Below are 22,709 nucleotides of genomic sequence, written 5' to 3' on the forward strand. Positions count from 1 at the left end.
TGGCATGGGGAGAAATCCCAAACTAAAAGGAGCAAAATCAGAAGTGTCCATGCATCAATAGGAATTTAAAGGGTTTAAAGGGATTTAAAGCAGCTCCTCCCAAAGGGGTGCCTAAAAGTGGAGGCTGATTTTTACCTGCAGCACCCTCACCCTCTGCCTCCTTCTCTCACCATTTCTGAGTGCCCTGAGTCATATTTAGTTAGGAAAGCACAGGAACAAGAACGGATAGGATCAATAGGAATTTAAAGGGTTTTTTTCCTCACCCCTGAACTTCATTGTGAGCATCTTTGAATTCCCCTACCTGTCTTTCCCAGCTCGTGGTTTCAAGCACAGACCCCAGATTTGTGCTGGTCCAGGTCTATCAGGTATTGTCACACATCAGGTGTGTTTAGAGAAGCCCAAATCAGCCCCATAAAAATGAGCCCCTGGACCAAAATTCCTAAAGAAACTTGGAAAACATCCCAGACCCATCAGAGCCATGTGGACAAAGTGATGGGTTAGGGTTAAACTGCACCTGCTGGGGTCATCTCCATCTCACCCTGTGCATCCCTTCATCCTCTCTGCCTTGCTCTGTGCTGCAAAAGTTACTTCAATCCTACACAATAAAGATAAAAATTAAAACAGGACAGCAAAGTTTCAAACACGGACAAAGATTTTTAAAAGCCTTTCAAATTTTCAGTCTTTTTCTTGAATTCTTGTGAAGTTCCAGCCTCGCAAAGGTGATCGTGAAAACATTATTGCAGGGTGTGGTGCTGAATGTTATCCCGGGAATCGGTGGGAGGGAAGAGAAGACACAAAAGGAAAATATTTCTTTTATTTGAAAAAGCCACATCCAAAGAAATACAAGGAAATTAAACGTTGAGTGAGCTGCTGGAAAGGTCTCAATTTTCTTTTGAAAGGGCATCATCATCTCCATCAAAATTGGTAGCAGTTCACAGAAAATGTTAAAAAAAAACTGTATCACCTATCACAAATAAAATGTGCCACTTGCTGAAAGCATTGTCATTTTCCAAACAAAGACTGAACCCTTCCACCTCCTCTAGGTGAAAACAATTAACAAACCCGGAAGGCTAATGATATGCAAATTGCCTCCATGGAAGAGAGGCTCATTTGCAATTCTCGCTGAAAACACCTTTGTTAAAGAGATCCAGAAAACAAGGTCTTCCCCTACTGTACAATCTATGGAGAAACAGAGCCTTTTCTTGTGCACATTAATATTCCTCCTACTATCTCTGGAGCACAGCCACTGCAGAGCTGCTCACTGAGTGATTCAATGATTATTTCAATTAAAAATATGATGTCCACCCTGTTGAGTATAGAATTTATTCAGGAACTTTCAGACATGGTGGTCAGACCACGCTGCCAAGGGAAATCACACCCAACTAGAACAAGTTTGGAAGCATCAGGGGAAAGAGCTGCACAGAAAAACTTCTTTCAGCAAGTTACAGGGGCATGTAAGTGGCAGATAGGAGCTGAAGAAAATAAAAATGTTTAAAGAGAGACCATTTGGTGGCAGCTACAGCTAAAAAAGCATCTTTTAATACCATCTGCACTGCCTGCTAAAATCTGCATTGTGCTACACTCTGGAAATGGAAGCCACGAGTAACTGGGGAGCAGATCAGAAATGCAATTTGCTGGGCTGGAAACCTGCACTCAGCAGCTCCTCCCTAAGGGGGGCCTAAAACTGGAGGCTGATTTTTTACCTGCAGCACCCTCACCCTGGGGCTCCTTCTCTCACCATTTCTGGGTGCCCTGAGTCATATTTAGTTAGGAAAGCACAGGAATTGATTATTTTGTCCTCATCTCTTTCACTTCAAACACTTCAGGACATGGATCACTTTATTCCTGTGTGTGTCCAAAACAAAAGGAAAGAAAAAAAAGACTCCAGAATAGTGTGAAGTGTCCTGCTTGGCTCACCTGTGTATGAGTTTCTTCAGTATTTTATACAATTATTTATCCATTCTGTAGCATATTCTTGATAAAAACCTGAAGCCATAATTCTGTAGGACAAAAAACTTAAAAACGAGAATCTTGTGAGCTCTCCCTGTATCAAATATTCCCTATGGCCATAGGTGTGAAATGGGAAATATGAGTCCTGGTCAACATTTGAGACAGAAATTCAACTTGGATGCATTGTGTAGGAAAGACAGCAACAGGAATCTTCCCAGGACAGCACCACTGAAGCCTGCAATGTCCAGTTTGTAGGGAATTCCCAGCAGCTTCCTCTGTTTGCTTTAGAAACTGCTCCTGTGTGCGTGGAAATTGGAATAGAGTGTGTTATATCCGTGTCCTGCTTTCCTGAGTGTGTCCCCAGCCCTGGCAAGGACACCCTGGGCCACTCCGGGTGATTCACCTCTGCCAGGAACATTTTCATTGAGCTGTGTCTTGTGAAACATTTGGGGAATTTGGAGGCATTACAGGAGTTTAAAGCCTTTTTTTTCCATCCTGCTGGTGCCATCTACTGCTGGATTTCAGCTCTAACCGAGGAGGGTTTCAGAGGAGGAGCTGGGGGGTCCTGCCTGCTCCTGAGCACAGGGCGAGGCCCCTTCTGTGTCTTTTTTAACACTCACACAGAGCTGCAGCACAAATTACACTTGTGCACCCACAGAAAGCCAAGCACCCACTGGGACAGACCCTGGAACGCTGCTTAGGGCAGAGGAATGCAGCAAAAATCTTCCAGATGGGAAAAAAGCGATCCAGAAAAACACCACTGATGGGATGTTTGTGTGTGGAGCAGATCTGAAGGGCCCCATCCTCCCTCACACTTGTCCTTGTGGTCCTGATCTGTTACAAATCTGTGTTTTGAGTGAGCCAGGAGGATGGGTTTTCTCTGGGTCAGCTCACCTGGACAGTGCAGCTCCCACCTGCACCTGCAAGGGACAGGAATATCCAAATCAGGCAGTTTAGTGAGGTTCAGCTGCTGGGCTCTGGCCCAGGTCAGTGCTGGGGGCCAGGACAGGAGACAGGCAAGCCCAGGGATTGTGTTATCCCATCTGAGGCTGAACAAGGACACAAAATCCATGAATGAGGCTTTAGGCAGTCCCAGGGACACCTCCCTCTGCTCCCCAGCACTTGCAGCATCCCCCAGGACTTCCCTGCAGCTCTGTCCTCCCACCTGCACGTGCTCCAAATCTCCCAGGTCTCAGGGAGAGAGCTGTCAGAATTTCAGGGGATTTCTGTCCTGGCTGCCCCATGGCTTTTACAACACCCAGGGAAGGGCACAATCCCTCCCACAATGGCTTGGAGGGGAAAAGAGCTGCACCTACCACACAAACACCTCCTGTGATTGTTCAGGGACACAAACAGGGCCTTTGGTGGATGTGTCCTGTGAGCCAGGAGCACAAGAGGTCTGGTGGCATCAAAGCAGAATTATTTCACCCTTCTGCATGTTACATTTGCAGCTTGTCTTTGGGTGTTTTGGATGGAGCACAGTGCAGAGAACCAGGTGAGGCTTTGATTGCTTTATGAACAGGATTATTTAATGGGGCTGCTTAAAATAGCAGGGAACTAGGGTAGATCTGTTGGGCTGGAAGAATTTACATCTCAGCTAGAACTCCAAATGGCTTTATAAGCTTTCTTCCTGGATGTAAACATTCCCATTCTCTTTCAGTCCTCTAAGCTGTAATCACCTTTCCTTGGATAAATAGAAACATGCCACCCTCCAAGAAATACAATTCCTGAGAGCAAAAGATGAAGATCTGTCTGGCAGGGAGGTGCAGACAGAAAAGGATGCTTTGCTCCAGGACTTTTCTAGGCTGAGACAAGCAGGAGAACAGGCAGTGCCATAAGCCAGCTGAAATTCCCAGTCTGCTTCGTTTTGGATCAGGTTCAGCAATCTCCACCTTCTGCCCTCAACTCTTGGCTATTCATCCCACCAGCAAAGGGAGCTGAGGCACCGAGGCTCTGGTGCCACAACAGCAAATCCTTGTATCCAATACATTTAAATAATCTTGCTTTGCCTGGGGCTCTGCAACAGACAACAAGCAAGTGGAATTGGAAGAGCCAAAATAAATTATCTGCTGTTGACAAAGCCACCCACCACGGGCAAGTTCAGGTGAGCTGGATGATGCTGAGAACTAAACATCAGATAGCTGAGGCTGTTTAAATTAATTTCAGAGCTGCAAAACAGAGCAGCTCCTGAACAAAATCCTGGGTTTTTTGCAGCTGATGCACCCTCTAGTGGTACACAGACTTTGCTTTTCCTGGAGTAGAAAAGCAGATGGGAGCTTTACCCCTTTCCTAGGAACACCCCTGGGGTCAGGGTGACACCGTTCCACAAGGAACATTCCCCATCTGCTGTTGTTCACATCTGAATTTTGTTGTACTGAAAAACCAGACTGGTTTTTCTCGAGTATAGCTACAAAAACACGAGCAGCAAAAGGCTCAAATCCTGAAAAACAAAGGAAAAAGGATTGCTTTGCTGCCCTGCACTGCAGCTATTCCAGACCAATATTAAATAGCCCAGTAGGAGCCTTTCAACTGAGTTGTGCAATGTATTAAACTTGATCTCATTTTCAGATCTCCTGAACTATGCAAGAGCTGCATTTATTGCTCTGGAACAGCACAGTCAGGTGCTGAAGCAAAGGCAAACATCCCAGCCAGCTCATTTAGTGAGAGCAAACCCCAAACTTGCAGCCAGAGCTCCTCTTCCTCCCCATCTGACCTAAATCTGTGCACTGTGGCACTCTCTGTGCACGTCAGGCTTGTTTGAAGACCAGCATCATTGGGTTTAGAAGTCAATGAGAGTCTGATCTATCCAGCACCAGCAGCATTCCTCTCCAAATCAACATCCCAAGCCTCCAGGCTAACATTAATGTTTATAAGATTTTACCCCATCTGTGAATTTTAGGCTTCATTTACCACTTGGGGTATTTTTTCCTCCCTTTCTATCCTGTCCATGCCATCTCCCACACAAGAATGTTTATAAATTATTTTCTAATTGAAGACTATGATTTTATTATTTTGGGGGTTTTTTTGTGGTGTTTTTTTGTTTTTTTTTTTTTTTTTTTTTTTTTTTTTTGCTTGTTTTAGGCTTTGATTGATCCCAGAGAAACAGTCTTTGCAGGGACAGGGGGAAAATAATTATTTTGGGGAAAGGCAGTAGATTTGGGGTGACCTTATTGTGCCATTCCAGTACCTGAAGGGAGCTGACACGATGGAGAGAGATTCTTTACAAGAGCCTGGGGTGGCAGGGCAAGGGGGGGTGGCTTCACACTGATAGAGAGCAGGGTTAGATAGGATGTTGGAAAGAAATTCTTCCCTGTGAGGGTGGGAAGGCCCTGGCACAGGGTGCCCAGAGAAGCTGTGGCTGCTCCTGGATCGCTGGAAGTGTCCAAGGCCAGGTTGGATGGCGCTTGGAGAAACCTGGGACAGTGGAAGGCATCCATGGCCGGGGTGGGATGAGACGAGATGATCTTTATGGTCCTTTCCAGCCCCTTCCAATCCATTCCATGATTCCCACAGCCTGAGTTGTGACTCCTTCTAAGCCCCTGAAAGCCTGCTTGTGCAGTTATTTCCAGGCAACCTCTCCAGAAACATTTCTGTGGTGGCATCTTTATATATCAGGGAGGAAATTTATAACCTCAGCCTCCAGCATGACCAGGGGACACGGCACAGAGCCTCTGCTTAGCATGAAGCTGCCAGGGCTCCCCAGGAAGAAAGGACAGGTACAGGGACAGATCTGAGCTGCTCCACGATTTGGAAAAGGAAGAACAAAATATTTTTCATCTGTCAGCACTTCTTCAGTTTCGCTGTCACATCCCGGCGTTGGTTGCTCTTTCCGAGGCAGATCTTATCTCCCAAACCACATTGCTCTCACTCAGGAGAAAGTCATAAAACGCCTGGCGTAGGAGATGAGGCTGGAAAACCAAATCACTCAGGTTATCCAGGCTGCAGGACGCTGCCAGATTCCAGAGGGGAGAATTGTCCTGTGCTCAGAAGCCCAGAGGTGCAAACTTCAGCCTCCCTTTGCTCGGAGCATCCCGACTCTGACGTACGCGGAGGCCGTCGGTCTGCGCAGAGCAGAACCAAAACATAATGAGTTTTAAAGCTCCAACCACAAACTCTGAATTATGCTCCACCTGCATTTCATAAACAGGATTATGCTGGACTTGCCTATTTTGAAATATGACCACTTCTCATACGGCTGGGCTGCCCCAGCTCTGCCCCAGGCCTTGGATGTCTGCCCTCATGGGCTCTCGCTGGTTTGTTCCACCTCCATCATCCACTCAGTACTAGAGGGATCATTGGGTTTCTTGTGAGACTTCCCTCTGCTCTGCAATGACTTTCTCAGATATCTCTGAGCTTCCTCTCTGCTGTTCAATGACTTTCACAGAGCTTTCTAACAGAGGCTTTTCCCAGGATCAGTTTCTCCTTTGGGTTTGGGTAAAAATAACTGAGAAAGAAACGTCCTGCTTAATTGAGGTGTATTTTATTCAGGACATCTCCCATTTGAAGGAAACCTTTCCCATCTAGAACAAGGATGTATTTCACAACCCTTTTTTTTTTTTTTGATCTGGGCACCATTTTGCCAAGTCACATTATGGGACCGAAATGGCCCGTGAAATGCTTGCTAATTGCTGCAAGATTTAAAAAGGAAAAGAACAGACCTGTTCAGCAGGGTTCCCCTGGAGCACTTCTGCTCAGAAGGGCACAGTGGAGGAACAACAATGCAAAACGTGCCCTGCTCACTGAACACCAAATTACTGGGATCACTTTCTAACAGCGAATGAAAAATATGTAAAGGTAATTATGATTTTTTCCCATTGTTTTCTATAAATCTAAGCCTCTAATTACCTACAGCTTTTATGGGAGGGTTTAGATGAAGCGTGTTAGCTCTCTCTTTCCTCAGGGTTTGACAGTTGCAGGGCTTGTTTCAGTAATCCCAAATTATTCTCTCATTTTACCTTCCCTCTTGCTTCATGAACCTGTTTGCATTCAGAAATTTGTTTAAAGAAGTTTGCAGCAGTTACATGACACAATGACACTGATACAGAAATTACTGGAGCTTGTTTCAGTCTGTCAGCTTAACAACAGAACAGAATATTGTGTTTTCAGAAGGAACTATTTAGGATATTTCTTCACTTCTTGATTTTTTTAACGCACTCCACTGGAATTTCCAGTCATTTCAAGGAGCAGTTTGGCATCCAGTTGATTTCTGTATCAGTTTAGTAACCAACCAACTCAACTCAGATTGGGTTTAAGCTACATCCTGAGAGTGGGCACCTTTAAAACCCCTTAATGGACACGAACCACTAAAAACTGGTTTTCTAGACAGATTTTTCTGCCTAAAGAAAAGAGTCCAAGCCCAGGGTTGAAAGAGGATGGTCCACAGAACAACTGAGTTTGGAAAAAGCCTCCCAGACCATTGAGTCCAACCTTGGCAGGAGCCCAGAGCACTGAATGCCACATCCAGGACACCTTGGACACCTCCAGGAATGGAACCATCCAGCTCCTCTTTGGTGAACACCTGTGTCAGGCCACAGATGGACTGAGGGACAGCAGCCCAGTGTCCAGAACCTGTGTGGACATCAGGAAGTCCAGACCAGGTGGTCTGGAGAGCACAGGCTGAAAACACCTAAAATACATGAGCTGTAAGCAAGGCCAATAAAAGGCTTAGAGTGACCACTGGGCTGTTGCTCCAGATCAAATACAAACTGTGTGTCATGGATTAAGTTCTAACCAGAATAAACCAGTAATCAGATTTGCAGAGATAGGGATCTATTTTATATGGTACTAAGCATTCTGGCCTTGATTAAGCAGATTATTTCTGAACAACTTTAAATCAATTGGAACAGTTCCTGGATAAGCCAAAACCTCATTTATGTGCAACTGGGAGATTATTCCAATTGCATCAGCTGGCTTAATAAAAAAACCCCTTTGGCTTTACCTACCAGCCCTGCCTTGCTGTGTCCTCACAGCATCATGGCTCTGTTGCTGCTGCCACTGTAATACACTGGGGCATTTTATCAGCAGTCATATGGGGCTAATTAAGTGACTCATTGACAATTAACACCCATCATTTGGGTGAATGCACCTACATAATCCTGGGATTTGAGCTGTTGGAGGGAAGGGGGTGAGGGGACACAGTAAAGAGTTTGTTCTCACTGGAAATACCTGGTTCTCCTTCACTTTGGCACTCCTGGTCCCTGCTCCCCAAAATTCCTATAGCAAGCCAAGAAATGCCTCATCTTCTGTCAGTTCTGGTGCATGCAAAGGATGCTGGAATCCTACAGCTCTCAGGGATGCTGCTGGCTCAGGTGGCAGATCCCAATGGATGCACCTCCCACCCACACGAACAGGGCTCTGATTTTCCTGCATTTTCAGTTTACCCAGGAAATTCGCCAAAAAAGAAAAATCAGCTCTGCTCCCCACACTCAGAGCTTATTGAGGCTGCAAAGTCAAACACTCAGAGTAAGGAAAAAAGAGTTTCAGAGCTGCTGTGAGCATTTTGAGCTGCTCTGTGTGCACAGATCACAGCACAGGTGCATTATTGATACCCAGCACAGAATGGCTCTGGGACTTCAGCAGGGCTGAAGGTCAAAGCAGAGAGTGGCCTCCAAGATCTCTGCTTCATTTCCTGCAGCTGGGGAAGCTCTCTAATGGATGAGGGAAAACCTTAAAGGAGGGACAGCTTTGTGGGTAAAAGCACTTGGATATTGTCCTGGAAAATGGATTCTACCCAGTGACTCCCTCTGAGCAAAGCAATTTGCTTAAACCAAACCTTTTTCAAGTGATCAGCAATTATACTGTTCCTCTTCAGGGACACAACACACAATCTGTGTGCTAATTTGAGGAAGTGCCAGGCACTGATAGAGATAAAATCAGCAACAATTGCATAAACAAAATGGTTACTTGTAGCCCAGAGATATGGAGGAACTCTTGCTTTAAGGAGATAGAGAATTTCATATGTCCTCACCAAAGGGTGATGGGATCAAATGTCTGACAGGACCAATGTTCTGGAGTTTATGTTTTCCTTCTTCACTGAAGAAAAGTGATGGTGCTTATAATGAGTGGGAATCATGACACTGATCTTCGCAGGAAAAAATGTGCAAAACACAAATATGGAAGTGCTGCACCAATTTCTGCAAAGTTTGGCAAATGCTTCTTCAAAAAATTAATTTTAAATAGTTGAGAAATAAGTGTTAAATAAATCCAAAGGTAAGAAACAAAAATCAGCAAATTTACTGTTTTTCACAAACTCAAGCCCATATGGTTTTGTTCACCAGATTATGAACAAAAATGTGTGTTCCTGCTTGGATATGCCTGTCCTTAGAAGGGAAATCCTTTATATCAGAAAGCTCAGGACTCAGAGAGCTCCAAGTGCCATCCCCCAAATTGTTCATTCCACTCTGGAGCTGGTTGAAGAACTGGCAGCTGATTGTGCTTGGAACAAGGTCACAAAAGATCCTTCTCCCTGCATTAAATGAATTCATTCTTGTGGATTCCTTGCTTTGCTTGTTCTGATCCAGTTCAAGTCACTGCAGCCACATTAAAAAGGGCTTATTGAGTTTGGTAAGATGATTGTTAAAAGTTTTCAAATTTTACTTAATTTAACTTATTTTAAGTTTGCAATTACGTTTTGTTCAGGGTTTGAAGTCCTGGAAATTTTTCAAAGAACACTTCGAAGTTATCACCATTTTTATTCCTGCAAGTATTGATCAGCCTCAGGGGAAATAACAAGCCCTTCTCTCATGCAGAACTGTAAATGCAAAATAGCTTTCTGTTGAAATACATAAACCTTTTGTGTCTCACCGTGATCTGAGAATTATTAGAGGGGGTGTATCCTTTAATAACTTTGAAAAATGAACAGACTTATAACAGCTGGGAAAGGTTTTAACATACAGCTGCTAAGGGAAATTTGCAGGAATTCATGATTCACATCTGAATTTAGAGGCTGAATGAGATTAAATATTTTCTACCCATATATCTTCGCATTGAGACATTTTGGATTCTGGCTTTTGAGCACATGCTAGGCTGTCATATATAATCTAAATGTTTTTATTGGCAAATGAAAGGAAATTGTGAAATTGCTTTTCATAACCTTTGTTTTAATTAGGTTTCCACTTTCTCATTATAATAATAGACAGTCCCCTAAGACTTTAAAATGGGTATTTGTTTTCTTCACCCTCTGACTCTGTGCAATCCCATCCCATTTATTACTTGGAGTCATGTGGTAGAAGCCAGAGTGTAGCCAAACCCAGGCTGGCAGAACCAGACTCCATCTCCAGGTGAGGGTAGACCTGGTAGAAACTGGAATCCCTTTGTGCAGACCTGGAAGTACCTTCCAATTTACAGCCAAATTCTGTACTAATTGTAAAAGCCACACCAAAAAATTTAAATTAATACCTGGAGGGTGGATACCTGAGGTCATCAAAGCCCCTTTCTTTTTCCAAGCTGTATGGAAGTGGGTTTGATGTGCTCCCAGATCCATAATTCCAGCAGAGCAGGGATGAGGGGAAGAACTGCAAGGCTGGGAAGGGCATTGGCACAAGGGCTCTCCCTCTCACTTTGTTCACCTTCAGCTCTTCCTGATCCTCATGGTTCTCACAGCCCTGGGGCTCAGGGATTGTCTGGTGGAGCCAGGTCCAAACAGAAGAGCCACAACAGTGATGGGAAGAGAAAACACCTCAAAAGGGAATTGTAAATAAAGAGCAAACAACTAGAGATGAAACAGACCAACTTAGGGACAAACTTAATAATGTACTGCAGGTTAGAGAACTGCTCTGAGAAGCTTTTTGCTGACACTAGCTGCTGATTCTCCTCCTTCCCTCCTTATTCCTACAGGAGAGTCGAGAATCACTGGAACTTGCACATTCCCTGGATTTATGGCCTCGGGAGCAACCAAACCCACAGAGCCTTCTCTGCTGGCTCATAGCAATGATACAGAGCTCCCTGTGGGCCAGAGACACACACAGGCTCTAACCCTGGCTGAACTTTTCCCCCATCAGTCTTGATAATTGATGGGCCCCAAGGAGAAGCGACGGCAGTTTAATAACGCTCGATGGTTTCTGGGTGACTGCTGGTGTGTGACTAAAGCAACATTTAGGTTAGGCATTACCCAATGCTTCTCAACAGGGGCCACAGGGGGGAAGAAAAGCAGGAAATGTGAAGAAAGGCCTCAAAAATTGGAAAATATTCTCATTTTGAGATTATTCCATAGGAACGTGGCATTTTCTGATCTGTTGGTGTGGCAGAGGATGGGGTTTGGAGGTGTTCCTCAGGTATGAAATAGATTCAAATCTATTTGCATAAATAAGCAAAGCAATTTTACATCTGTTTCACAGGTACAGCAGGACCTTAATCTTCTTGCCTCATTTTCTGCTGACATGAGAGCAAAAGTAGATCCAACAATAATTATGGAAAATCTTAAGGAAGCAGATTTATTAAGATCCATTATGCTGGGGACCTGTTTGTAATATCTTGCAGGACCGGTGCTCAGTCATGTGAAATTCCCACCCACACCTCCCCGAAACCTCAAAAGTACCTGAGCAAAATGGATGATGTTACTTTTTACCTTTGCACTGCCATTATTCACATCTGCCACATGTGCCCATAATGGACTGACAAAGTTCTAAGAGATCACAGAATCACTGAAGGTGGGAAAGAGCTCTGAGATCACCGAATCCTGCCTGTGCCCAGTCCCCACCTTGTCCCCAGCCCAGAGCCCCGAGTGCCACCTCCAGCCCTTCCTGGGACACTCCAGGGATGGGGATCCAACCTTCCCTGGGCAGTTCCAGTGCCTGAGCAGCACCCTTTCCATGGGGAAATTCCTGCTGTGCCCACCCTGAGCCTGCCCTGGCCCAGCCTGAGGCTGTTCCCTCTTATCATGGTGGCCCACCTGGCTGTCCCCTCCTGTCAAGGATTTGTGCAGAGCCAGAAGATCCCCCCTGAGCCTCCTTTTCTCCAGGCTGAGCCCTTCTCCAGCTTCTTCCCCAGCTCTGTTCCCTTTCCTGGACACACTCCAACCCCTCAATGTCTCTCCTGAAGTGAAGGGCCAGAACAGGACACAGCATTCAAGGTGTGACCTCAATGAGATGCTCCCTATAGAGGCAAATTTCCATCTTACCAGAAACTTGCTGCTCCCAAAAGGGAATATTAAAGAAACCACAGGCTTGGAGAAAATAAAGCTGAGTATTTCACACCAAATACACAGAGTTTTTATCTTTTCAGCTGAAGAAAAATCACCAGTGATCAAGAGTTTTTAAGAACCACTGACATGCAGATGATGAGTTCTGCTAGCCAGCAGCATAAACCTGCATGGTTTAAAGTTTAAACCCACTACAACAGCACAGTCTTCTTCTGGTTTTTATAGCTCTATAATGTACATTTGGTACAGAAAGCTGGTAGGACAACTGAGGTTGTGGGCTATAAAATACTGAGCTCACAATATCAGAAAATGCCTTTGGTTACAGAGATCAGAAGCAGTCATCTCATAAGAACAGAGGAGAAGATACAGTCAGCTCCCTGATTTCCTGCGACACTGAAAAAATGTTTTTCCCCTCTCAACCTGAAGAAATATGTCTTCATGGAAAGCAAAATATGGGATCATAAGGAATGTCTGAAGATCTCACAGCCAATATATTACCATGAGCTATGGATGGAACAGAATGATCCTCATGGCCAAATACTCAGGAGCTCAGCATCCAAAATGTTGAGTTGCTTTAAAAATCAGCCTGCTCCTTCTGGAACCTAGCTGGGAGCTGATTTCCTTTGAAAATCTGGCTGTAATCACGCACCAACAATGTTCTCCTAATAAAAGAGCCACTGTTGGCTGCATGTTTAATTCATGTGAATTTAATCCTCCATGATAATGCAGTGAGTCTTGCTGAGAACTGCTGCCCATATGTAGAGAACAAATTCACATTAACCACAGCAACACAAGTGCCTGACTTGGCCAAACCATTGAGCCAAAGTCTGGGACTTGCTAACGTATCAATATGGAAGACATATGTTCTTTGGGATATAAATTATGATGCTTTTCATCATATTACTTGTGCAGTCCAGTTTATGGAGTCAAGGAGCTTAGCAGAGCTTGTTTGGATGGATGGAAAAAGCATGAATCACAAGAGAATTCCCAGAGCTCTGGTTTGATAGGCACCTGCTTATTCTGGGCAATGTGGGTTCATAGAGCTCAGTTAACAGTGAGGATGAGCAAACCTTTCCTCCTGTGTCCCATCTGGAAACACAGGTGCTACAGCTTGTCTGTCACAGACTTGCTCTCTTTATTACACTCAATTTAACCAGAGAAATCAGAGCTTCTGGAAAATAGCTGTTATAAAAACACTTGTATACATTTCACTAAGCAATTATGTGCCTGTCTTACATTGTTTCAGTGGCTGTGGCAAACATTTCTCAGGCACGGCAATTAAATAAATTAATGGTTTAAAAGACACAAGTGCCATGCCTTGATTTTTAAAATTCCTTCTTTGAGATTCTGAATATGCTGGAACAAGAGATTTGCTGGGTAGTGCTGTGAAAGTTGCTCATCTCTGGGGAATTTCTAACACCACTTCCTTTAACCAGCATTGCTTCTCCAACCTGAAATCCTAAAAGCCATTGCTCCCAAAAAGCTGTTGATTCTGAAGCGCTGCAGAGCCCATCTGCAATTCCCATTACCTCAGCCGAGCAAGGTCATCACAGGGATAAACACATTCCATGTCACATTTATGATTTCAGAAAAAAACAAGCAATGCAGAGCTTTGATTTGCTTTTCACTTGAACAGAAAACCAAAATTAACGCTGTGGGTGCTGCCCACTCCTCTCTGCTTAGAATGTGGGAATTACAGTTTTTCCAGCCCAACGCTGTGGACTTTGTGCTCACTGGGCAGGATTTGCAACGTAAGATTGAGAGACCAGGTGGGCAGCCCAGAACTCCGGCCTGTGTGCAACAGGAATGTATCTATCACAGTTCTGCTCACTGAAAGGCACAGGGAGATAAAACAGTGATTTTTCAGTGTTCTTTCCTGTGGGTGTGCAGTGATATTTGGGTTAATCCTGGATGGGAAATGAGGCAGTGTGCTCTCCTCACTGCAGGCACCATGGCAGGAGGGGTTCATTTCATCCTCCAGACCTGAAAACGTGGGGCAGCTCAGAGCAGAGACCCAGATTTAGGCCTGGATGCCAAGTTTTTTTGTTACCATGGCATTCACAGGCACTTTTAATCCAGAAACTTCCTCTCATCCAGTGGCTTTCCCTGTGCACGAATGGGGCCTGCTGGGAGCGGAGCTGCGGCCTAGCACACGGAGCTCCATGGTGAGGATTCTCCACCTCACATCTCTGCTGCTTTGGGCAGCTCTGAAATTCCCAGCTTCCCTCTGGAACACTGACACATCTCCTCACTCTGTCCAGCATTTCTTGCTGGGGATTCAATGCAAGGAGCTTTTAAGTTTCCCTGGATCAGCAAAGAGGAGTAGGCTCACACCCGGTGTCCCATCCACCTCCGGCACCTTGGCTGAGGTAAGAAACATCCTGAACACAACAGGGTTAAAACCAGTCGGACAAACGAGGCAGAGCATGGAAAATATGAAGAGAGCTCTCTGGTAGCACATCTGAAGCCAGCAGAGCTCCCATCTGCAATCACTTAGAGGTGCCCCAGTAAAGCACAGCCCGGAATGCCTGGCTAATAAAGTGTCAGCAGCAGGGGGATTACGAGGGAGATTTACAAGAGTGCATGAGTAGAGTTGCTGCTGGAGACATCCGATACACTCCGTGTTTGATTCCAGGCTTTGGGAAGGCAATGAAATAAGCCCTGGGAATTGTGTTGAGAAGCATTTTGAAGTGCTCGCTTCTGCCCCAGGTACCTGCAGGAGTCCTGGCAGCACCTCGCCTGCCACATGGGCCTGGTGCTGCTCACATTCCCTTTCTAACCAGCAGCACAGAGAGAAAAACCTCTCCCCTGGCTGCCAGGATGACAGCCCTAAAGGAAGATCAGCGTTAATGCCCTAAAGTGATGTGCAGCTTTCTCCTTGTCCCGTTCCTGCTCTTAAATCTCATCTGCAATGAAGTAAAAACCACCAAATTTGGGCCAAAAGTTGCCAGAGCTACGGAGAGGTAAAATCTGAACATTTTTCACGGGTTTTTCTCTTAATTTTTAAGGAATGGCCTTAAATAGACATGTGATAACTATTTAGATCTGAATGAGATGAAGCATGAGTAAACACACTGCGGTGAACACATCGACCTGGAAAGCTCAATTAGAGGAACAAACGCAGCTTTTTCAGTCTCTGAGTGATGAACTTTCCAGCCTCCACTTTCAAATGTGTTTTTCTTTTATGAAGTGGACTTTCCAAGAGGCAATTAGAGTGATTTGGGCAAAGACAAAGAGTGAAATATTTTCCCTTCATTGTCTAAAGCAACAGAAATAAGTACCCAGCTTATTACTCACTCCCTGAGTAAATGAAAAGAGAAAACATTTTGTGCTTTGTTCCTGCACCAGACAGGGGGATGTAAAATGGGCAATAACCTCAGCCACAGCTCTGTCATTTATGACAAAGCTGGGCTGTGGCTCCAGAGGGATGATAAAGCTCTGGATGTGCTGAAGTGTTTGCAGGAAGAGGCTCCTCAGCACCATCGATCAGCCCGACCCTTGGCAGCCCCTCAGACTGAACAGCCCAAGTGCCCCCTTGAAGATGTGAGGGACTGTGAAAGCAGGAAAGGAATGGCAACCAGGAATGCACTTGCCCAACCTAAGAGAGTAATTGGAGATATTGTTCACTCTGGATATCCATCAAGCCTGGAGGCTGAATTCTGGCCCCATGGGAGCTGGTGGCAAACCTCTATTGATTTCAGCAAGGTCAGGATCTCAGAGGTGATTTATGGAAAGGACTAACATGACATTTTAACAATCACTTTTAGTAGTTGGAAGTGTTATTCACTGCAGAGGTAAAGCATTGTTTGATTTTATGTGACAGTGTACCTTTAAAAACAGGCAACCTGCAAAGCAACAATATAAAAGGCAGCACTTAAATTACATGATGATGAGGAATGGCACCAGGGAATGAAACCAAGGGAACGTTCCCTTTCATTCCTCTCATACTTTCAGAAGTCAACAATTATGAAGATGCTGTTACTGGTAAATTTAAATCACCTTTCCTCAATTTTGCAGCTGTTTGCTTGAAGTTTCCTTCATTTCTGACAAAACACGAGGATTAGTTTTTCAAGATGAACTATGGGTTTTTCTGAGCAAGCACGACAACCCACCAGCACACATGAGTTGTTCATGGGGTGTTGCAGGACGAAGAAGAAAAACCAGATCTCCTCTCCAAATGTCTGGCTGAATATGTACATTAATAATAACTATAATAATCTCTTTGTAAGCTCCTTTGTTAACCCTGCCATTCAGAATAATTTCCAGGGAAATTGTAGAGCAGGTCTTGGGACAACAATTTCAGGCATTTATAAAAGAATGGGAACAAGAGTTGTCAAAATCATCTCTCTGTGGTTTGAGATTTTCTGCCACGAGGAAGAAAAAATGCTTTAAGTGAGGGCAGGAAGGCATATTTACAAATAGACAATGACTGGATTGATTATAATAGCATGGTTTGGTTCTGATTTGATTTTCCTTTGTTTTGGTTACAGTTTTTGTGGGCACAACATATATTTGTCACATATATATGTGACTGCAGGAAGAGGAGTGGAAGGCAGCTCCAGCTGAGTTCCCCAGCTACAGATTGGGACCTTAACAGATTTAACCCATAATAGGAGAAAAATTTGCCCATTTCTCCATGCCCTGGGCAGGTTTTGAGTATTTTCAGCAGAGTTCAGCAGCCATGAGGGTTCTGTGCCTGTTCTGTGCCTCCAGTCCCAGCCTGGCTCCCCCAAGCAGCAGCCACGTGGTGACAGCAGCACAGACCCAACCTGCTCACAAACACGTTTGGCATTTGAGAAGTTCAAAGCCTATTTTTTCCTTTCCTCTTGAAAATCCCCACTTTAAATCAGAGAGCTTGGTCTGGAGGGTTACAGCCCTGGTGACTTGGCTGTCCGCTGGTGTCTGGGTGTGATGCTGTCTGGGAGAGGTTTGAGAATTTCAACTCCCAGCTCAGAGAAGAAACACCCTGTCACAATAATGGGGGACACACACGTTTTTACACATTTCTTAACTGGATGTTTTAGTAAATTAACTTCTAAAGAAAATTAATAAAGAAAGCCTTGATTCTGCCTTGATTTTCCAAAGGAGTCAGCAGTGTTCCCAGTTTTCCTTTGGTGTGCCTGTTAGCTCTGTTTCTGTAACCCCACTCTCAAGCTCCTGCATGTTAAGCCATTCCCAAACACCTCCACTGCATTTTGCATCCACACAAGAAAAAGAATCCAGCCCTGGCAGAGGCTCAGGCCTTCCTCACCCTTAATAAGTCCAATTTGGTGTTATTTGCCATTAAAAGCAGCCAATGATTCAGAGGATGAAGCCCTGCGAAAATGTTGTTTTTTAGAATTGTTCCTTTCTACTTTGGCAGTCCCAGGTACGCCTGGATTCATCCAGCAGGCCTGTTCTTCCAGTCCTTTACAATTGTCATTTTCTAATTGTCCAGCAAAATGGATTGTTTCTTTCAAAACAATGAGAGGAAAAAAACCCAACCTCATTCAAAATTAAATGAGTTTTAATGACCAGCTTTGCAGTAAGGCAAAGTGCAGCCTGGTCCTGCTTGGGTTTGCATTAAAAAAATCAACTCTTTGTCTCTAGGTGACTCTCCATGGGTTAGACAATGAGAGCTGCTTGGAATTTTCCACTTCAAAGGCTTTTATTTCTATTTTACATGTTTTTTTGGAAAAAAAAAACCAAAACAACTAGCCTTAGAAGACTTGGGTTTTCTTTATCAAAAACTAACCTGCACAATTTTTTTAGCATTGCTGTTATCAGAAGAGAAAATAATCTTAGTATTTATTGACATTTTATTTACTTAGTCATTCTCTAACTTTGCAAAATTGGCCATGTTTGGAATATGCAGTAAACACTAAGTAGAAAAAAGGAAATTGTCTAAACACCATTCATTTTGTGATGTGGAATAACAAAAAAGTTACAAAGGAAGACAAAGCAGTAAGTCCATGTCATTCCAGTTCTCAGAAAGCTCTTGAAAAATATATATTAAAACAATTTTTTTTCCCCTGAACTCTCCAGAGAACAAGGAGTTTTAGGATTTCAAAACTTCCCATGAAATTTTCTGTTTGAGAGCTGCCAGGGTCATACCATTAATGTGATTTTATGTAGTCAGTTATAAGCTCAGAAGGAGAGTCCTGTGTTTGAGTGCATCATAAAGGTGGAATTTTTTCTCTGTTGAACAAGAAGGGATGAAGCCATCATTGCTGAGGCTGCTTGCTCTGGGATCAGGGCCCTTGTGGGGATTTTAAAGCAGTCACTGAAGCCTATGGGGTGACTTCCAGCAGGTCCTGGAAGAGTGATAGGGACACTGGTGGGTGGTTTTGATTCCAGATGACAGCCAAGAAATCCAACCCCTGCTTCCCCCCATCCATCTTCAAAGGCTGAACCCTCCCAAAACTTGCCTCATGTGCCATTTCCAGACCTTTTCCTGCCCCTTTGGTTGGGCTCAGAGGTTTTCTCAGATCTTGTAGCTCATCCTGCAGATTCAAGGTCCTGTTTGTTGTGTTACTGCAAGGAAACATTCACATTTTCCTTAAGACTCTGGAAGATTCCTTGTGACTTTGGATTTCCTTGTGACTTTGGAAGGTTTTTTTTCCCCATTCATTTTTCAGGAGTAAAAGCAAATCCAGCAGCACCTCAGCCCTGCCCAAAAAAGTTCCCCAGATGAGACATTGCCTGCTATGGGGCCAGCCAGCTCCATCCTTTCACCTCCACACTCCTGATCAGCTGGGAAATGAGACTTTCTGTCCACCCTCAGGCATTTAGGCAGCATCTGTAAACCAATCCATATTTCCTCCTGAAGTTTTGCTCTGGGTTCCCCTCTGGCCAAGGACAGGGAAAGGCCAAACGTGAGCCCAGCTTGGTGCCAGAACAAAGTGGCTCAGACGAGGCCGATCCCCAGCGGCAGCAGCCCCACCAGCAGATGACACAGCAGCTCCCTGCCACTTTCTCTATCTGATCACACAATTCCTTAATCAGCACAGACAGTGCTGGCTGTCAGAAAAATGTCCCATGAATCAGCTTTCATCTGTGGGGAACAGGTTCTGCTTTTGCAAATCCAAAGGGTGCCCAATTGTTTTCCGTGTCCCGGCCCTTCCCAGGCTCTCCCTCCGCACGTAAATGCAAAGGAGAGGTTTCAGCCTGGGAAATCAAAGGTAGCCAGGGCAAAATGACTCTTGAAAGTGGAAGCTGGATATTCCAGCACCATGGGAAGGTTGAGTTTGTAAGCACCTGAATCAGCCTTTTTAATACTTCGGCAATAGCAGGGAAAAATTCGACCTCTTATTTAAAAGAAAGGATTTTTTACTGGTAACGCATTTGGTGTGAGAAGAGCAAGAGCTGCCAATAATTTCCATAATAAACATCCTCCATTTAAAATTAGGAATAGAAACTGTCAGCTTAATTAACAGAAAATTGAGACGTGATTTCTCAACTCCTGACGAGCTCGGTGTTTTGCTGAAGTAGTTTCTGAGCCGAGTTTGCCTCTAATGAAGGACTTGTGTTTGCATAGCTGGACCACAAGAGAGAGCTTTAGTGTTGGATGTCGTGCTCTGCCGAGGGAAGGATTCAGGAGCTCGGGAGCTCAGTGTTTTTAACTGGCACTTTTTAAGCAGGATGAGGATATCAAAACAACACATCTAATACAGGCAGCAAAACAATTCCCCGTTTTCCACAATCCAGGCAACCTCCTGAAGCACCAGAGTTTGAGAGGCAAGTTTTCAAAACGGTGCCATTCAGATCCAGCCAGGTTTTACCCAGTTGCTCTGAAAACCTGATCCTAAAAATTCCCAAGCAACCTCAAGAAGATCAGGTTTGATGGGCTGTTTCCAAAATAAAGGTGTGACAACTATTTTAACCCTGTCTTTACAGCCTGGGCTGGGAATTATCATCATCTCCTATATAACCTTATATATAAAATCTGGATATAGCCATATAAAAATGTATGTGCATATATATTAGTAAGTATATCCAATCTTTTCTCTACACCACCCTTCTCTGCTCAAACAGCCTCCCAGTTCTGGCCTGCTGAGCAGCTGGTCTCATTCCATTCAAATCCTTACCTAAGACTAATTTCTACCATGATATCCATGAGGACTTTAATAATAATGATTATGCTGCAGTCCAACCATCTCAAGCTCTCCACCCATCTCCTCCCTATTGAGCATTACCTTCCACTCATTTTCTCTCTGATAAAACAACCTCTGGAGGGCAGAGACCTGCTGGCTCTCCTCGCCTTCTGCGGGGTGTTGTAAAAGTAATAAGGCAATATCACACATAAAGCAGAGTATTCAAATGGCTCTGAGTCAGATGTAAATGAGGAAAAGCAGGTCATTCCCAGTTACCTCATCACGGAGTGCCTCGCTGCATTCCATTCCAGCAGCTTCCCGGATACGGCATGTAATGAAAATGGTGAATAATCGTGTGTGTGTATTACACCTTTCATCCCGAGGAGTTCTCAATTACTTCGCTAATTGGCTGTGCAAAGTACACGAGGAGCGCTCTGCTCATCAGCGAAACGCAGCCGGTGCTCCGGCACACGACCAGAGCCATTCCCAGAAAGTCTGGGGACAAATCCCGGGCTCAGCAGAGGGGGGAAGTGAAGGACTCAGCCATGACCTTTAACTTGATGTTTCTGTGCCCAATTTTAGCAGAACAACCCTCGGATTGTGTGCGAGATGTGCGTTTGCACGCAGTCCCCGCTGCTGGAGCTGCTCCTGCTCCCCTTCCCTTTACACTGAAATAAATGGGTCTAGGTCTGATCCTGGAACATTCTGAGCACTTACAATTCCCCTGGACCCAGCAGGAGCAGCCCCAGCTATAGCACTTGCAACACCTCACTTCAGCAAGTATTGCCAAAAGTTGCTCCTTGCTATGGCTCTGCATTCATTTGTTTTTAAAACATAGCCCCTGGATGTTTCCAAGTTACTTTTTTTTTTTTTTTTTTTTGCATCATTAACTATTTTTAACTAACACCTCAGTAAGCTTCCTTAAACTTCCAGTGACCCCTTACCCACCCAGAAATATGAGAACAGTGAAACCTTTCCCTAGATAGAACATTTTTTCAATACCAAAGCACTCGATGATGCAACTGATTTTGCTGTCTTACAAACAGGGAAACTGAGGCACAGAAAATGAAATCACGTGTGCAAAGGCAATAACTTGCTGAATCAGACTGAGCACCCAGTGTCAACTTTGTGCTTCTCCCACACAGGTGGAGAATGAGCAGCTGCTTCAGGAAGTGCCTCTGTCCCTTGCTCAGGCCCTATTTCCAGCAGCAGGATTTGGAATGGTTAAAGGAATGGTTAAAGGAGCCCGTGCTTGCAGATCTGAGGGTAAAACAGGGAGCCAGATCTCTCTCTGCTCATTTTATAACATGCAGATGCATCTTCTAACAGGCATTGTCTATCTCTCCATCTGTACCACACTCATCAGATTACACTATCTGAAACTTCTTTTTCCCCCCCAAGAGATCATAAAAGTTTCAGCGTTTGCTCAAATGTTTTGTCGTGTTTTCAGTTTGACAGAGTGAGCAGTGGCTCCAAAGATAACACAGCAGCTGCCAGGGCAGCTCGTGTGCTGAGCTGAGTTGTGGATGCCTGTCTGCAATGGCACATTCCCTCAGCACTTTCAGATCCTCTGGAACAGAATTTTCCAGTCTTCTCAAATATGTGAGATATGGGATGGCCAGCAGCTATTGGGGTTACACAACAGGGACATTTTTGAAGGCCAAGAAGAGGCAAAACAACAGCCCTGGTGGTGCCCAGCCTCCAGCAGCACCCCATTCCAAAGAGCCGCCTTGTTTTCCCCACTCTGTGCCCCACTCAAATCCCAAATTAGCCCCTTGTTGCCCCTATTTTCTGCTTTGCCTCCTTGCTGGCCCTCAAAGGGCACAGTTTTGCTCAGCCCTGTGGCTCTGGGTGCTGGAGAGTTGTGGCCTCAAGCCAAGGCTCTCCAGCACAGCTTCTTTCCACAAGTGCCTGGGAGCGGGATGTTCAGAGGATGAGGTGTCAAGAGCCAGAGCTGCTTGGGACGTTTCCTGCTGCTTTCCACTCCTGTATAACTGCCCAGGAATTCCTGCAGCTCCTGGAAGTCCTCCTGCCATGGCAGGGAAGGGGCTGTTTCCATTTATCCCTCTCAGTTCAGCGCGGAGGCAGAGGGCAGGGTGCAACAGTAATTTACACACTATAAACTTTTGTAGGTTTTATTCACCTCATTGGTCTGGTATTAAACAGCATCGGTGGAGATGCTGGGAGCTGGGAATGGTGGTGTTGGCTGCTGCCCTGGGTTGTGCACTGCCACACACTTCACACCTCCCTTCCCTTCAGCTGGGACAGGCTTGTGATGGGAAAGAGGTGGGAACAGCACATCCACCACACAATCAGCCTCACATATTGATCCCTGTAATGTTTAAAGCCCTGCTAGGAGCTCTGCATCTGGAGCTGTCTGTGCGCTCTCACGCAGTCCTTGCCAGAAAACAGAACTCCACAGGATCTGCCAGGAGCTGATGAAGGTAAAGCAATGATCCTTCTGTCCATCAGGAAGCATAAGGTGGTGCTTGGATGAAAAATATCTCACAGAGGTCTTTGCTGATCAGTGCAAAACCACTTGGGAACAG

General features: G+C 44.9%; 1 long non-coding RNA gene across 1 annotated transcript; it reads right to left on the reverse strand.

The window, feature by feature from the left end:
* Positions 1-796: 796 nt before the first annotated feature.
* On the reverse strand, positions 797-20,496 carry LOC127060101 (uncharacterized). Its single transcript, XR_007778722.1, has 2 exons — positions 20,437-20,496; positions 797-6,011 (listed from the first exon to the last, which is right to left on the reverse strand). It is a non-coding gene; the product is annotated as an uncharacterized LOC127060101 (long non-coding RNA).
* Positions 20,497-22,709: the final 2,213 nt, after the last annotated feature.

This window comes from Serinus canaria, chromosome 13 (assembly GCF_022539315.1).
Source record: "Serinus canaria isolate serCan28SL12 chromosome 13, serCan2020, whole genome shotgun sequence".
NCBI classification, from domain to species: domain Eukaryota; kingdom Metazoa; phylum Chordata; class Aves; order Passeriformes; family Fringillidae; genus Serinus; species Serinus canaria.